The sequence below is a fragment of the Schistocerca serialis genome, chromosome 6, assembly GCF_023864345.2.
Source record: "Schistocerca serialis cubense isolate TAMUIC-IGC-003099 chromosome 6, iqSchSeri2.2, whole genome shotgun sequence".
NCBI classification, from domain to species: domain Eukaryota; kingdom Metazoa; phylum Arthropoda; class Insecta; order Orthoptera; family Acrididae; genus Schistocerca; species Schistocerca serialis.
The window spans coordinates 732,245,954-732,261,186 of NC_064643.1; positions in this window are offsets into that span (position 1 = coordinate 732,245,954).

Genomic DNA, 15,233 nt, shown 5'->3' on the forward strand with positions numbered 1-15,233 from the left:
CTCTACTTCGACCATCTTCAGTTATTTTGCTCCCCAAATAGCAAAACTCCTTTACTACTTTAAGTGCCTCATTTCCTAATCTAATTCCCTCAGCATCACCCGACTTAATTCGACTACATTCCATTATCCTCGTTTTGCTTTTGTTGATGTTCATCTTACATCCTCCTTTCAAGACACTGTCCATTCCGTTCAACTGCTCTTCCAAGTCCTTTGCTGTCTCTGGTAGAATTACAATGTCATCGGCGAACCTCGAACTTTTTATTTCTTTACCATGGATTTTAATACCTACTCCGAATTTTTCTTTTGTTTCCTTTACTGCTTGCTCAATATACAGATTGAATAACATCGGGGAGAGGCTACAAACCTGTCGCACTCCCTTCCCAACCACTGCTTCGCTTTCATGCCCCTTGACTCTTATAACTGCCTTCTGGTTTCTGCACAAATTGTAAATATCCTTTCGCTCCTTGTATTTTACCCCTGCCACCTTTAGAATTTGAAAGAGAGTATTCCAGTCAACATTGTCAAAAGCTTTCTCTAAGTCTACAAATGTTAGATAGGTAGGTTTGCCTGTCCTTAATCTTTCTTCTAAGATAAGTCGTAAGGTCAGTATTGCCTCACGTGTTCCAATATTTCTACGGAATCCAAACTGATCTTCCCCGAGGTCTTCTTCTACTAGTTTTTCCATTCGTCTGTAAAGAACTCGCGTTAGTATTTTGCAGCTATGACTTATTAAACTGATAGTTCGGTAATTTTGACATCTGTCAACACCTGCTTTCTTTGGGATTGGAATTATTATACTCTTCTTGAAGTCTGAGGGTATTTAATTTAAACATAGTATTTACAATACATATTTACACTAGACAATATATCATATACAAACCGATTCATGCGTTAAGTGAGCGAAAAAATTCATAGCAAGGACTGCGTTGTTGCGTCACAACCTCCCATTACAGATGTCAGACGTCGTATGTTAGGCAGACTGGCAAAACAGGACAGGCGGTGAACTGCGGCGGAATTAACAACATATTTTAATGCTAGGCATAGTACAAGTGTGTCTGAAGACACAATGCACCGGACACTTCTAACAACGGACCTCCTCAATTGTTGACCCGTGCAATTGCCAATATTAATACCACGACATCGGCAGCTACGACTGAAATGGGCACGTGGCCATCCGCAATGGACGTCACCGCAGCGGCAGAGCTTTGCATGGTCTGATGAATCCCGATACCTCCTTCATCATGCCGATGGGCGGGCGCGAATCCATTGTCTTCCAGGAGAACAGCTCCTTGACTCCTGTACTGCGGGACGGAGACGAGCTGGTGGCAGCTCCATTATGATCTGGGGTCGTTCACATGGACATCCATGGGTTCAGTGGAGCTCGTGCAAGGCACCATGACGACCAAAGAGTACCGTAAAGGATGCAGACAGCGTAACCCCTTCATGACGATCATGTTCCCCGACGACAGTGGTATTTTTCAACAATGCGTCATGTCACAAGGCCAGGAGTGTGATGGAGTGGTTCGAGGAACACATTGGCGAGTTCGAACTGATGTGCCTCCCCACCAAAGCTCGCCAGATCTGAAACCAATCGAATACATCAGGGATATGATCGAAAGCGTGACATCAGAGCTCTTCGCCTCCTTCTCCGGAATTTACGGGAATCAGGTGACCTGTGTGTGTGCATGTGGTACCAACTCACTCCAGCGACCTACCAAGTCCTCATTGCTTCGATGACATGACGCGCCACCGCTGTTATCCGCGCCAAAGGCGGACACAAGAAAGAGCGCGCAATTTCTTCGTTGCGCAGACCTACCTCGATATGGATGGTGTCCGAAAATTGCAGCGAACAGCATACTCTTCAAATATGTCACCTACAGAAAACATCAAGGTATGGATTGCTGAGAAATGGGCACGCCAGCGTTCACCAGCCATGACAGCATGTGATTATCTGCCTTTCAGGCTCAGTCCGACTCTAAGCCCAGCCAGACTGGAGCTGGTTTTGGTGGCAACTCTCTGTACCCCGCAAACTACCAAATCATCTACAGAATTAGTCTTGTATTCCTCCCATTCTACTGCATATGCGTAGTGAGTAAAATTTCATTAGTTTCTATACTCCCTGACGTTGCAGTTTTAATGGCCAATACTGCATGTAGGCTGTACAGGATGTTTTAAATTGAGATAACCAAACATCTCGAAAACGACATATAGTAGGAAAGAAATGTTCTATGTGAAGAGTTAATGTTAATGAAGGGTGAAACACGTATGTAACGCAGCAGCGATGGCGAGGCATTGTAGCATCTGTGACCAGAGAGTATGCGCTTGACCGCGCGAGTGTTGCGAGCGGTTCTCAGTCTGTAGTCTGTCGTTGCGAGTCTGTCAGCAGTAGTCGTTGCGAGTCTGTCAGTTCAGTCGTTGCGAGTCTGTAGCTCTGTGTAGTCGTCGCGTGCGGTACGCTTATCGTCATCATGCAGAGCGGTCGGTCAGTAGTAGCAGCTCAGTGCGGTTGTGTGATGTAGGCGGTCGGCAACACTGGTCAAGATGGTGAATAAGGTATACCATTAATTAATATAATCATTAGATAATGTAAAAATTTATTTATTGTAATTATTCTCCAACAAGTTCCCCAATAATAATTTTTATTTCAAAAGCATTTTTTCAAAAATTTAATTTTTTATTGAACTAAAGATCTCGTTGCACTTCCCATTTCATTCCACTTCTTTTGAAGAAAAATTTCACTAGAATCAAAAAAAAAGAGAATATTATTATTTGCAATGCAGTTCCTCCAAGCGGTGCGCAACAACAAGAGCAGATATGTGACATCCATTTATTCTGAGGTAAGACTTTAATTCTGATTGTTTTACACAGGGCCAAAGACCGATATTTCGGTTTAATTGTATTTTCTTGTCACTGAACGGACTTTAAATTTTGTGAAGAATTTATATTTGAGTCAGATTGCGAATTTCACATTTCTGTTGCCATTGTCAGTACATTTCATTGTGGGCAGGTTACGCATAGAGCCATGTCCATCAGCATTTCTAATTAGTATCGTCATTTTCTTTTAAAATTTTTTGTGGGGAGGTTACACTTGGCTCCCATTTCTATTAAGTATTGCTATATTTTCGTTAAAAATTGCGGTGGGGAGGTTACACTTGGCGACACCCAGTCCAGGATCGTATTTCGTTGAGAGTCTTTTGAACAACAGTCAGATATCTGCTCTTATTTGCTTAGATATAATTAGGATTTGGCGCAACGCTTTTATTAACTTGTGACTTTCTTTCTACAGGTCAACGGCAATTTGTTGCTTTGTTGTATTTGTGTGTTGCTTTTGCATTGTGCTTATTTGTTTTGTGAATAATTGTGACTATTGCAAAAATGCCGCGAAAGACTGTGAATAGTGTATCGCGAAGCATTGTGAATGAAATTACCGACTTAAACAACGTGACCGATAGTAATTGTGATACGCAGCGTAATGATGACAATCCTGCGTTCACTAACAATCAGTGCATTCCAACCACTAATGATGACTTTTACCTTAATGATGAACAAACGAACTCAATTGTCTCGTCTGTTAATTTGACAATTGATGACGCAGAACGCTCTATTGTAATGAGCGCTGCCCAGCTTAACACACCCGATTCGGAAAACTCAAGCAATGTACAGACAAATCTGTCTAATGAAAATGAACAGATCACACAAAGTAGGACGGATTTATTTAATTCCGAAATAGGGACTGACAGTGTATGTTTAACTGGCAAACCTTTTTGTAAATCTCAGAATAACCAAATGGTTGCAGAAAACGAGACAATTCCAGATCCACCACTAAACAGTACAGATAATATAAACGCTAATTTTGACTTGGTACGAATTATGACAAGTTTGATACAACAGCAAAGTGAGAAAATGGACAACAATTTCAAACAACTTAGGGAAGATAACAAACAAGATAACGAAAATCTCAAACAACAACTCAATGAACAGGTCAAACAACTTAGGGAAGATAACAAACACTTAAATGAAAAACTTGACAATAATGACGAAAATTTCAAACAACTTAGTGAACAAATTACAGCCGTTGCCGCGCAGTGCCATGACACTAAGGAACAGTTGCGCATGGAAATTGAGGCTTGTTCACAAAAAAATAGCGAAGAAATAAAGTCGGTTGCGCAAGAATTAAGGGAAATGCAAACAGCCGCGACAGATACACTCAGAGACGAAATTAGCGGAGTCGCCAAACAGTGCTCTGAAAAAGCTACACAATTACGGGACGAGTTTAGAGCAATGACGGTAGAACTTTCGCGCACTATGGACGCAAAGATAGACGCGAAATTCGAACAGCAGAACACTCAGATTAACGAGCGCTTTAATCAGCACATACAGAGCAGTGATACGCGTTTCCGCAGATTTATTCAGGATCAAAACAAAGTAAAACGACAAGTCATGGAAACAATCACTGCACAAAGACAAGAGGACAAACGTAAAATATTCGCGAAAGCGAAGACGTATGTAGACAATAATATTACTACAGTGTCCGACAAAATTAATACCATAGAACAATTGAACGCGGAATTACGGGATGAAATTTCTGACCTTAAATCAAAAACAGATACACACACAGTAAATATTCAAACAGTGACAGATAGATTCGAACAATTAGATCTAACACAGGATTGTGATGTTATCAAAGGTGATGTTAAAAAACTGAGCGAAACTACGCGCAAGTTGCAAAAACAGATTAATGCGTCTGATTCTAAAACCGATGATCAGGTTAAAATACTGACTGAAAAATGTGATGAATTGGCCAGTCGTATTGATGCTATCGAAAATACTAATGACAATAAATCAGACGATACTGCACCGGTTTCATTTATCCAAACGCCTGAATTTCAAAATTTACAGCAGACAATTAATGAGATCGATTCATCTAACAACACGTTACGTAGGAAGTTATCAAATTTACAACAAGAAGTAACAGAAATGAAAAACACTTCAGTTAATAACATACAGCAGACGCCACGTTGCGAGCATTTGTCAGAGTCACGCAGCGTGTATAATGTGAACAATTTACAGAGACTACGCGAATTAAAATCCGAAAAGCCACGCGACTTAAAATGTGAAAAGCTACGTAACTTGAAGTACGAAATGACACAGACAAACAAATTCACACACAAACCTGAACGTGTTCTCAAATTCAGTGACGAGAGCGTTGATAATAAGCAATTTGTATTTGTAAGAAAACGTAAAGAAAGTAATAATGACAGCGTACAGGTACACGCTTTGCACTGTATACGACAATTTGTTTTTATGCTTTCACCGCTATTGCCTGTAATGCAGAAGCTAGCTTTGAACCTGAGGCGACAATTTGCTATTGTATTTTCATCAGTATTACCTATTATGCAGAAACTGGAATTAGCAAGAATACAGCGATTTACTTTTGGAATTTTACCGCCATTGCCTGCAACGCAAAAGTTAAAAATTATTTGCAGTGCGTAATTGACCTCAGGGGATTCATTACGCTTTAATGAATATGTGCCGTAGCGAGCATAGGGCCCCGAGCTGTAGTAGTGCTGTTTCATCTTTAGTTTTCTGCACTGCTGCCTTCTCTTCTACTATCCTTTATATCTATCAAAACTGCTCTTTAACTATTGCTCTACCTAGAATTAAGAAAAATGACAATGAAAACCGGACATGACAAATTTTTACCGAATGTGACAATTTTCATTAGGCACTCCAGAATCAGCGTAATTTTAATAACAGATAAAATCGTAATCATCAGTATGTACAAAATTTTCGGCAGTCGCAACCACATTTTTGTAACAATGGATGTTTTTCACCACAATAGCATGAAAGTCAGCCGCTTAGCATACCTAACCAACAATGCAGTCTACAAGGTCAACCAAACTTTAATGTTTCGCCGCGTGCACGTATAGTCCCAGCTCCAACAAATGGTAACACATGGCAGCAAAGAAATAACTACGTACAGACAACACTCTATTTCAACTCGTATCGCAATGCGCCGTATAGAAATTACTATCATGACAGACGTAAAAAAAAAAAAAAAAATGATGAGCACAATTTTCAGCGTACATTTAATAACAGTCGATCTTATGAGCAGCAACAACATCAGCAACAACAAATAATCATGAATGAAACAGACAATAGGTGTCATCCATAGCGTAACACGTCAGTAAGAAATAACAGAACAGTTCATATAGTGGATGTGCCACAACATTCTCCCGTAAATAATAACACATACGATAGATTTTAACCAGATACAGCACAGATTGCATATTACAGTAACGCAAACATTACTTTTGACACGCAGATTTTTGCTCACGAGAATGTTATTTGAAACATGCTTTGTTGAATGCTCCACTTTTATCGCACCCAGATCTTACTAGAAATTTTTCCATTGCCACCGACAGTTCCAACACCGCTTTAGGCGTACACATTTTCCAGGAAATTGAAGAAGATGGTTCTACAGTAATTAAAAACATCGCGTTTGCAAGTCGCATTTTGTCACCAGCTGAACGAAATTATTCCGTTACAGAACTTGAAACATTATGTGTTGTATGGGCTTTTACGAGATTTAGGCATTTTCTTTACGGCAGACATACCACCGTCTACACAGACCATAGAGCGATACAATTTTTACTTTCAGCTAAATTTACTCACGACAGATTAAGCAGATGGAAACTTTATTTGCAAGAATTTAATTTTACAATTGTTCACATTCCCGGCACACAAAATGTTATAGCAGACGCACTATCGCGTTCTCTCGGCAACAATCAGCAAGACGTAGCAACCAACTTCTGTAAAACAAATTTCAGTGTTATGTACATTCAGCAAGTTGCATTTGAAAACTTTATTTCATCGTCATTACAGGACATAGCAAAGGAGCAAAATAAAGACAATGTGTGGAAAGAAATTAAACACCTTTGGCTAGATAAGAATAATGTTACGATTAGAAACCACTACACTGTACGCAATGACATTCTGTTTCGCCGCTCTCATCCTGACAGCAACAATTGGTTATTATGCATTCCTGACGAACTGGTTAACAAATTAATTTGGTACACTCATTTAAGTTACGCACATTACGGAGCACGAAAATGTTTTCTTATACTGAGACAGAACTGTTATTTTACTAACATGGAAAAACGTATACGACGAGTTTTAGCGTCTTGTAAAATTTGCCAGAAAGCTAAATCAGACACCACTTCACATATTCCTCCTTTATATCCCATTATACCTGTGAAATTAAGACACATGGCCGCAGTAGACATTTTTGGTCCGATTCCGAGAACTAACAGAGGTTTTTGCTACATCTTTGTCGCTGTTGAGCTCACTTCAAAATTTGTTACTTTCACTCCATTACGCAAAGCTACTGCTAAAACTGTTTCGAAAGCATTTGTAAAACATTTTCTATCTCATGTAGGGCATGTAATGAAAGTAATTTCTGACAATGGATCTCAATTCCGTAGTAGCGTATGGACACGCATGTTACGAGCCAGAAACATTTCTCCGATCTATATATCCAAGTACCACGCTTCTTCGAACCCTTGTGAAAGATTAATGAAGGAAATTGGTAAACTGTGTAGAATATACTGCCACAAAAGACATATTGATTGGGATACACACATACTCTCATTCCAAGATGTAATTAATTCCATTCCAAATGAATCCACTATGCTATCTCCGTCTGTTATACTGAAAAACGTTGAACCCCCGAACAAAATTAAAGAATTAATAGAATTTCCCAAAAGTCGTCGCCTACGACACCACGAAATAATTAACATTGCGCTGAACAACATCAAAAGTGCCGCAGAGCGCCGGAGAAGACAGCAAAAACAGGTTTGTAGACGCCGAGACTTTCACGTTGGACAGAAAATATTAGTACGTACACATTATTTATCCAGTAAATTAAAAGGTAAGTGCAGTAAATTTGAACTTCTATACGCAGGTCCATATCGGATTCGCAGCATCCCTCACCCCAATGTTGTACATGTCGAAACTTTGAGAACTAGAAAATCGAAAGGCAATCACCATATATCAAACATTAAACCGTTTATTGAGTGAAACCACTGTATGATTCAACACACTATGATGCCATTTACTAATGCAATTATTTCACGTGACTAATTACTGATGATTATCGTATTTTTTCTTGGCAAGTGCCCGGCAAGGTAAGGTTAGCAGGTCGCTCTTCTTGTCGTTACACATCAGACCATGCATATTTTTCCAGATGAATTTACACATTTATGACTATTTCTGCAATTATATTTATGTGACTACTTATTGATGATTATCGTATTTTTTCTTGGCAAGTGCCCGGCAAGGTAAGGTTAGCAGGTCGCTTTTCTTGTCGTTACACATCAGACCGTGCACATTTTCCACTTTTTTTGTGTATATGACTGTACTCCAGTTTTGTTTGTATGCACTATGAAATAGTTAAGATATAACACACACCAGTCGACTTTGACATTTTTTTTGCCTTATGACATCTCAACATCGTGACTGTTTCACATTTTTTTTTGCTACTGCATTGTATTATTCTGTGTACATTTTTGCATCTGAACACTGTCAACGTCTTTAACATATTACGTTTTCTGTCATGTTATGCTGTAGGGTTAATTATGTTACCATAAACCAGTCATTATTTAGTGGGTATATGATTTAAATGCAGGACATTAATCTCTGTCATCAATTTCAGAAAGAAATGATGCATGTAAGAAATAAATTCAACAGAAATGGGAATTTCACCTACGGAATAAACGAAAGGAGATGCAATAACTTTGTGAGGAAGAGTAAATGGATCAGGATTAACAAACATTAACAAGAATATACTATACTCATCACAGAATAGCAGTCTTAACTAATTTTTTCTTTCAGATTACAAGGTGATTGATGCAGGCTGTCAGACTGAACTACACATCTTAGTTTTAGTGATGAAATATGCTAGTGATAAGGAATAGTTGTATAATGAGTAATGAAGTGATTTTTTGCAGATGATAGTGAATACTGATGAATAATGATGAAGGAAATGGTATTATGAATAATGAAGTTTTTCTTTACAGGTGATGATAATGGTGAAGTTATGATGATATGGATAATGAAGTTTTTTCTTTACAGATGAGGATAATGTTGAAGTTATGTATTTATGCTACGTAGTTATTTAAGTATTTGTTGCAGTTTGCTTTGACAGCAGGTGTTACATTGCATAGTAGGATGACAGAAAGTTTTGGAAAGGACAGCTATGGAACACATTTTATACACATTTCACTACCTGTTAATTCGAAGTTCACTACTTTTCAGCATAGTGTGCGTTTCTTCTTTCAGGTCAATAATCCGTTTTTGTATTTTTTCCAGGAGAAGTTTTTCATGACACTTACTAAACCTGTTACTTATTATACCTGTTCTAGTACTTGCATTTTTATTTTTTACCCATTTGTGTTTATCACTTCTAAATGTGATCACATGTACTGCCTTGTTACATAATCTTGCTACAGCTGACTCATGACGAATGACGTTACCTATCCTCATTTGCTGCAATAGGTCAAAAGCAAATAGTGTTATGTTTCAGCAATTAATTATCGATCCCAACGCAATGCATTGCTAAAAAAAAAAAAAAAAAAAAAAAAAAAATTATAAAATGTATTAACAGTCCCAAATAGTGATACCAGTTTGAGAAAATTCTGAATAATACTGATTAGCTCTAAATAGTATGTCACTTGAGTAATGACCTCTTAATGAGACTATATTCAAAATAATGCTTTGTCACTAGCTAATAACTGCCACTGTTTATTGTAATGATACCACTTATAATGCCTGTGATTATTAATGATTTGACTGTAATTAACTGATTTTAATAATGACTTTGTAATGGTCTGAATACTACTGAAGGAGGAACACTGTTTATTGTAATGATACCACTTATAATGCCTGTGATTATTAATGATTTGACTGTAATTAACTGATTTTTAATAATGACTTCGTAATAATCTGAATAATACTGAATGATGATTCTATTCAATACTTGCTGGCCACTGAGTGCCAATAATTAATGTCACTCCACGAATTGTTATTAATTATGCCATTGATTAGCTCTTGTTTCCAATGTTGATACTTCGTAATTTGAAATGAATGTGACTGTTTAATAATGCTTTGTAATTAGGAGAAGGCTAATAATTCTTACTATATTGGAATTTCAAATGATTAATTAGCGATGCCATACTTTGTTATTGGAAATGAATGTGACTGTTTCATAATGCTTTGTAATTAGGAAAAGACTAATGATTCTTAATAGATTGGAATGACACATAATTAATTAACTATGGTACTGTTTAATAATGCTTTGTAATTAATTAAGGCTAATAATTCTTACTATATTGAAATGACAAATGATCAATTAATTAACTGTAATTAGACAAATGATTAATTAACGACAAATGATTAATTAACTGGAATTATACAAATGATTAATTAACTGTAATTAGACAAATGATTAATTAACGACAAATGATTAATTAATTGTAATTATACAAATGATTAATTAACTGTAATTAGACAAATGATTAATTAATGACAAATGATTAATTAACTGTAATTAGGAGAAGGTTAATGATTCGTAATTATACTCTGTAACTGAAAAGAATGCGATTATTTCATAATGCTTTGTAACCAGGAAAAGAAGGCTACTGATTCTATGTACAACAATTAATGAACATTTTTCTGTAATACTACATACTTGGTACAGAAATGTTCAATAACTGGGCTATGAATGCCTCAAACTATCAATGAAGACTGTAATTGTCAATATTATGTGACTTGATGTCCTTCACCTCATAAGCTGACTACCCTGAATTACTGCAATGTCCATTTGTCCTGTTTATCCTAGTGATCATGGAGCACTATCTTTGGTTTTGCACTAATTCTACGTTGGTGTGCCTTGTAAGAGTGTGGTGTTGACACGACATGCTGTCCACCACCATGAGCGATGAAGACATTATTATGGTCCCACTGTTTGGTGTACCTAATGTACTGCCAAAATGAAAACATGGAACATTACTACGACAGTTCAGTGTTTTTGCTACACTGATAAATTCTGATGGGAAAAGAACTTCAAGTTGTGTCACTTGGTGTTGTACTTCTGTGGAAAGATATGGACTTTCAGAGCAGCTGTGTGCAATCTATAGTGCTACAACCATGATGCAATCCTTCCCTTTCCTATCCTGATTCTTGTCACATAAAGAAAAAATTTTTTGGTAACATCATTTATGTTCATAGGTTATACATTTTTCGATTTGCTGAACTCCAGTGCGAGTACACTTATGTCACTGGTCGACATGATTTTTTTTGCCATTATGTTTATTTGTTGTGAAAATGCTAAAGACATTTTTCAGTGTATGTACACTTGTCATCATAATATTTTTTGCCAGTCTGTTTATTTGTTCTGAATATGCTAAAGAATTTTTTCAGTGCCTGTGCACATTATCTGTCAAAAAATTTGTATATACTTTTTTCTGATTTGCTACTATGTTTAGTATTCACATTTTGTCTTTGTCTGATAATATTTTGTACTTAGTGCGTGTGCACAACATTTAAATATTCTGTAAGTTGTAGGATTTTGTTAATTAAAGAAAAATTTTGCCGCGATTGGCAAGTCCAAATGACTCACCATCGCTGCCAAATTTTTGCCCCCCCAGTGGAGGGTTATGAAACACGTATGTAACGCAGCAGCGATGGCGAGGCATTGTAGCATCTGTGACCAGAGAGTATGCGCTTGACCGCGCGAGTGTTGCGAGCGGTTCTCAGTCTGTAGTCTGTCGTTGCGAGTCTGTCAGCAGTAGTCTGTCGTTGCGAGTCTGTCAGCAGTAGTCGTTGCGAGTCTGTCAGTTCAGTCGTTGCGAGTCTGTAGCTCTGTGTAGTCGTCGCGTGCGGTACGCTTATCGTCATCATGCAGAGCGGTCGGTCAGTAGTAGCAGCTCAGTGCGGTTGTGTGATGTAGGCGGTCGGCAACACTGGTCAAGATGGTGAATAAGGTATACCATTAATTAATATAATCATTAGATAATGTAAAAATTTATTTATTGTAATTATTCTCCAACAAGTTCCCCAATAATAATTTTTATTTCAAAAGCATTTTTTCAAAAATTTAATTTTTTATTGAACTAAAGATCTCGTTGCACTTCCCATTTCATTCCACTTCTTTTGAAGAAAAATTTCACTAGAATCAAAAAAAAAAGAGAATATTATTATTTGCAATGCAGTTCCTCCAAGCGGTGCGCAACAACAAGAGCAGATATGTGACATCCATTTATTCTGAGGTAAGACTTTAATTCTGATTGTTTTACACAGGGCCAAAGACCGATATTTCGGTTTAATTGTATTTTCTTGTCACTGAACGGACTTTAAATTTTGTGAAGAATTTATATTTGAGTCAGATTGCGAATTTCACATTTCTGTTGCCATTGTCAGTACATTTCATTGTGGGCAGGTTACGCATAGAGCCATGTCCATCAGCATTTCTAATTAGTATCGTCATTTTCTTTTAAAATTTTTGTGGGGAGGTTACACTTGGCTCCCATTTCTATTAAGTATTGCTATATTTTCGTTAAAAATTGCGGTGGGGAGGTTACAAGGGGACATCGCTCTATACTACTGTACAACTGGCAACATTCTAACAAACCCTCCCGCGTCGACGGGGGTCAACTTTGTACTTTCAAATGGGACATCTCCCCAATGTTTATTGCATATTCGGGTTCTACGCCAAAAAATACAAAATATTAACTCAAAATATTGTTTTCCACTCGTGACAGATGGCGCTGTAATGGACAAATATGCAATTAGGAAACAATGCATTTGATTCTACAAATTCATTTACGGTGTAAATGTAAACCTTTTGTAGCTTAGCGGTTGATGTTGACGTTCAAACATCACTTGAGTGTTGCAAACGAAATTGTACAGTACAAATAATATGGGTAGACACTAATATTTCTGGCAAATAAGTTACTTGTATGCTATTTTAGTTTTCTGTTCCTTACGGGGTTGATCGTGATGAGTCTCCAAACCATCGGAATGCTTAATTTCGGGAACTGCTCTCGAACCACGCCATCAGGGAGACTGAATTCGGTTTGCGTTTCCATCCAACCGCTGTAACTCTCGCGCTTTGCGCTACGGGGCTACTGGCGGAATGCAAACCCGATCACTGTAATAAGGTAAATATCCGTGAAGTGATAGTGATATTCGCACCTGCCATGAGCGACACTTACCTAAATCAAGCACCCCAATGGTGGGAGGCAAGGCATCTCACCGAAATCAGGCGTCCTGATGGGAACAGAGAACTATTACATCCACGTCGCTGTTCCTGCATAAAGCTAAATTTAGTTCCTAACCTGACTTTCCAACGGCTATTTGCACTGTACAGTCAAATTTGCACCACTTAAGTAAATTTCGAACACAAATATCAACCGTAAGAACACACTGTAAATGAAATGTAGAATCAAGTGCGTCGCTTCTGAATTGCTAAGACAGGCACACTTTATGTTTGTCAATTACTGAGCCATCTACCACGAACTGGAAACAATGGTTTGAGTAAACTACACGTATTTTTTAGCGTAGAACCCATCTTCAAAGTGAAACAGCTACACGGCACTATTTTTCATCATAGTCACCAAGTCTCTGTAAATAATGGTCGGAACGTGGTGCCAATCGTTCAGTTCCTCGAGAACATTCGAGAACCGGAGGACCGTTGTGTGAACGACTTCATCGTTAGACAACCTCTTTCTGTTCAAAACGTTCTTTTAGCTTGCAGAAAAGATGCAAATTCCACGACGCAAGATCTGCACTGTATGGCTGACCAGTATCATTAACGTCTCTGTGGCGTCAGTCAAATTGTTGGCACCATTTCATTGTGTTCATTCCATATACCACAAGATTTTTCCTTAGGGCCTTTGTCCCACTACAACATGGAGTCGGCCATATTAGTGTGGATTTGCCGATGTTAGCATCAGAGGGTGTCTGGATGCCCTTTCTCTCGCCACTCCATACCCCACTGGACCCAGCTGTCTGCGTCTAGTGTAGGCTATGAAATAGTGCGAAAGTTTTGAAATGCCTGCGGGTCGTGTGACTGAGGTGCAACGTGTGGACCAGCCCAGTATTCACCTAGTGGGATGTGGAAAACCACCAAAAAATCACTTCCAGGCTGGCCAGCACACAGCACTCGTCGTTAATCTGCCAGGCGGATTCGACCCTAGTCCAGGAACCAGCGCATTAGCGCTCTCGGCTAAACCGGCGCGTGTAATTTAGACGTTCTACCCACAGCAATCGTGCTGTCCTGCATACTTCAACTCTGGAGCACGTTCCCAATTGGCGCGCCATTTCACCTGCACACTGCGATACATCTGTTACTTTACCACAGCAGAACTGCGTCTGCAGGGCGACCTAGAATGTGTACTCTCTTCTGATACCACACCAGTCTTATTGCGCTATGGTCTTAGCGTGGGACGACACATAAAATTTACTTTCTGAAGTCTTTAAGTAGTGTAATGATTTTTGACGTCGAATTTTATGCCACCAATCGATAGAGCGGCCCTACATTAGTTTAGTGTTAATAGGGACAGCAAAACACGAAGACTGTGTGACGGTGCCAGACAGTGTGGAACGCTAGACGAAAAGTAAGGGACTTGTCAGGTGAGGAAGACAGAGCCAACAGATGTACACGTGTCTGGAGAACCCTGTAGCTAGCTATTTTTCTTAATCCCAGAAGGGAGTAAAATGTCCCGAATATCGACACAATACACCAAGAAATTCACGCAACGAAAAAGAAATCTTGAAAATGACGCTATTGTTGGCTATAGTGATGTTGCTCCACCGTGGCTTACTCTCAGGTACTCTTTAATGCTGTTGATAACAACAAAACACAGAGAGACAGGTGAACAATTGTAAGCCATGCCTTCTAGATGCCACCGCCATACAGCAACGCCAAACAGTACATGCTGGAGTTCTACTTATTCTCCGTTTTTTATTGCCACTGTTAACACAAAGCGTCAAACGCAAGGTCGTACTAGACGAATCTGAGACTGCCCTGTCGATACACAAGCCAGCGTTTTCTGTTAAGCTCTTTCGTCGGGTAAAACGCTTGATGGGCAGTATTTATGAGGATTAATTCCATCTACTCATTCAAAACTCTAAACTGCAAATATCTGAGGGACACAAGGGAACATGTGCCTGGA